The 3,801-nt window shown below is 33.9% G+C and overlaps 3 non-coding genes across 3 annotated transcripts; 2 read left to right on the top strand and 1 right to left on the bottom strand.

Annotated features, from left to right (window-relative positions):
* The first annotated feature begins 132 nt into the window (after positions 1-132).
* LOC116340384 lies at positions 133-251 on the top strand. Its single transcript, XR_004201082.1, has one exon. It is a non-coding gene; the product is annotated as a 5S ribosomal RNA (ribosomal RNA).
* Positions 252-1,149: 898 nt separating this feature from the next.
* On the bottom strand, positions 1,150-1,233 carry Trnad-guc. Its single transcript is given in 2 exon segments — positions 1,150-1,184; positions 1,197-1,233. It is a non-coding gene; the product is annotated as a tRNA-Asp (tRNA).
* Positions 1,234-1,752: 519 nt separating this feature from the next.
* Positions 1,753-1,871, top strand: LOC116340383. The gene has a single exon (XR_004201081.1). It is a non-coding gene; the product is annotated as a 5S ribosomal RNA (ribosomal RNA).
* Positions 1,872-3,801: the final 1,930 nt, after the last annotated feature.

Raw genomic sequence — 3,801 nt, 5'->3', positions numbered from 1 at the left:
TATCATATCCGTTCGCAGTTTCACACAACACTTTAAACTACATCGTTAGATTATTGGCAGTGTATAAAAGTTCAATATCGGAGAATATGGTTACATTGAAAATATGTGTTGACAAATAAAGGATATACATTCGTCAACGACCATATCATGTAAAAAGCACCAGTTCTCGTCCGATCACTGAAGTTAAGCTGCATTGAGCATGGTTAGTACTTGAATGGGTGACCGTCTGGGAACACCATGTGTCGTTGGCACCAAATCTTTTTTTATTTTCTCTTTTTTATACATAATTTTTTGAATTTTAATAAAAACGTCGCCTAAAACGTATTTTATTTAATATTTTGAAAGAGATTAATTCATTTCATTCGAATTAAATGTTGTTCAGTCAAAAAATGTTAATACAGTTCAGACAATTTTAATGAGTTTCTTTCCGAATTTTCTTGTTTCTTCTACATTTTCTTCCGACTCATACGAATTCATTATTCATTTATTCACCGTCTGATCACAGACTAATTTTATAGTAAAAATTTTACTTCATTTTCGATTTATACATGAAAAAACATGCGAACTCGATCAAATCCAAACAAATCACCAGCGGTAAGTGTTGCCATACATGACATTACTTCCATTCATTGTGGAATGTCAAATGTGTCGCAATGGAATGAATGTGTACTCAGAATGTCTAATAACATATGTCATCATTGAGATGATTTAAATTCAAATTGCAACAGTGCATGGTGGTTTTGAAAAGAAACACATTTTTTCAAAATCATTTTACAGTTTAAGCGGCATTGGTCGTACTTGATGTAATGGATGATTTTTTTTTACAGCATTTGAATCTCACGTGGAGATGTATAAAGATTGCTTTGTTGAATTTTCGAATCTAATCGTTCATCTCATTAGTCGTATATATTGGATGTATTTTTTCGAATATTTTTTGAGAATCGTAGTAACTGTACGTTTTTCAATGTTAGCGACAAAAACTTATAATTGAATTCATTGAAAGCCGTTAATCTTTTTTCGTCCCTCGCATGAATGGTTTTTGGTACAACAGGTCTATGAAAATATTATAAAATGATAATTTTTTCTAAAAAACGATCTAAAAATGTAAAGAAAAACAAATGATCCATGAAGAAAAAAGAAAAAAAAATCCTCCCCGGCGGGGAATCGAACCCCGGTCGCCCGCGTTCTGTTGATCGTGACAGGCGGGAATACTGACCACTATACTACCGAGGACTTGTGAATATCAAGCGATTGATTTAATCACAGATCTACTTGCATACGAATATCGCAAATGTAATCAATATGCAGTCAAAGACAACGCACATTTCATTCTACATTCTACAATAGAATTGTGAAATGTAATGGATACCTTACTGAAGAATGACACAAAAACATTTCTTCTTCAGAAGAAGAATTGAACAAATTGGAATTTTTGTAAAATGTAGAACCTTTTTTTCAAATGGAGCTTAACTTTCCAAGTTCGAAAAATGGATGAACATTTTATGATGGGATGAATCGTTCGGGCATTGAACAATTTTGTTCCACTTAAAACGTAAAGACTTAATATGTGAATTTGCAAAAAATCCTTTCCGATTTTTCCGAAAAGAATACTTTTTATTTTACTGATATTCATATGCATCTCTGCATGATTGCTTTGGTATTGACCGTTTTGATTTCAAGTAGCGTACCCATTTTTCGAGCACTTCAGAATGTATAATGAGTTTTTCCATGGCAAAAGATCGATATACATTCGTCAACGACCATATCATGTAAAAAGCACCAGTTCTCGTCCGATCACTGAAGTTAAGCTGCATTGAGCATGGTTAGTACTTGAATGGGTGACCGTCTGGGAACACCATGTGTCGTTGGCACCAATCTTTTTTTATTTTTCTTCTTTTTTGATTTTTTTTTTCTTTTCTTTATAAAGTTATAACTGACTTTTGTAAAGTGTGATATTTCTTTCAAAGCGTGAAATATTCATAATAATATTACTTTTGGCAATTTGTGAAAATTGAGAAAAATCACAAAATTGACATGCATTTATTTTTTTTATTCATTTTTAATTTGCATCGAAGATCGCGGAAATCGAAGAGGAACGGAACATGAAATAATTATTGTGATGAACATCGTGGATTATCCACGGTCCAAAGGAATTAATGAATATGCATCGCCATTAATTCAATTTGTTTTTCCCATAAACTTCAAAGTAGTTCCAAGAAGGAGTAAAAAGAGAAAATCATTTATACACAACGCAATTCGTCGAATGCATCACACACCGTATACTTTGTATAAATGTCAATGACTGTTGCGTCAAATTGGAATACAAAACTGGAATAGATCTGTCACCCATTCCATTCCAGAGCAAAGTGTTTGGTGTAAAATGCGCATATAAAGAACTTGTTGATAATTCTAATAAAATTCTGTTAAATATTGAGCATCTTGTGGCATTTTTTGCAATCATCACTAAGCTGTCGTTTGATCAAAGTAAAGTCTTTCAATTATTGAATTTTCACATTTTTTTCAAGATTGACATGATTTTCTTTGATTTCTCTTGTTTAAGGAGCCGTCCTGTTGTCATTTCATAAATTAAGCAGTTCCACATCGCTTTTAAATATTGAAATTTTTCAAAAAAATGTTCCAAATCAAAAACAGACCGGAGAGTACCGACATTTCACCAATGGGTTCCACAAGTCCTTCACCAGAAATTTTCAAGCTATCGATCGATTGCTTTGACGAGATATTTGAATATTTGTCACTGAAAGACTTGCATTCATTCGGTCAGACATGCAAGCGAATGAACAAAATGGCCGGCGAGTACTTCAAGCAAAATTACTCAGCAGTTTCAATAGCCAAAACAAAAGATGGATTTTATGCGTTATATTTTCAGAGTAAAAACGATGACTACCGATACTATTATAGCAATGTGGAAGATCAAACGACGTTGGTGTCCGGATTCAAGCAATTCATTGGGTATATCATGCTTTCAAACGTCGATGACCTTGAAAAATTCACATTTCAGTCAATGAAGCATTTATTCATGAACCAAGTTCAGTTATCGGCAGATCAGTTTAAAAAAATCAAAACTCTTTTGGCCAAAGTTGAAAGCATACAAATACGACACAGTTCAGTAGTATGTCGACAGTACGATGTCGACAACCTTTTAAGCTTTTGTGAAAATGTGAAAAGTATTCACTTTGTGCATGTAAGGCAGCTGGGGCATAAATGGCTTAATCAAGTCTATCCGAAGCTGGAGCATGTTGAATTGATTCAATTTAATTTGGGGCCCATCGTTGGAATAGGTCAATTTCTTCAACTCAATCCGACCGTTCGATCATTTTCAACCAGTTTGGAATGTTTCTGGGACAGTCGCAGGTTATTCATTGAATCGACAGCACAATTGGACACACTCGAAATCAAAGGAATGAACGATAATCCGAACAATCATTGGTTATACATCGGTTTCGAAGCGCCGAGCATTCAAACGATTGGCGACTTTTTGCATGAGCTCCATGGACGGGGATTTTATAAAAAATTGCATTACTGCATTAAATGTATCGATCCAAATGATGGAAGTATATTGGCCTCATTCCCTGGATTGGAAAAACTTTGTGTGCAACGATTCAGCGGGGAATTACTTCATTTCACAAATCTCAAAGAATTGGCCATTCTTGATTGTTCGAACGCAACGAATATGGAAATTATGGCAAATAATCTCATTCGATTGGAACGTCTTTATTTGAAAAATTCAAAATACAATGATATTGTACCGTTTTTATCATCTTCAGCTAATCTGCGTAAAAT

This window comes from Contarinia nasturtii, unplaced genomic scaffold (assembly GCF_009176525.2).
Source record: "Contarinia nasturtii isolate CC-2019 unplaced genomic scaffold, AAFC_CNas_1.1 Cnas_scaffold_670, whole genome shotgun sequence".
Taxonomy (NCBI): domain Eukaryota; kingdom Metazoa; phylum Arthropoda; class Insecta; order Diptera; family Cecidomyiidae; genus Contarinia; species Contarinia nasturtii.
This window is presented reverse-complemented; position numbering and strand designations above follow the sequence as displayed.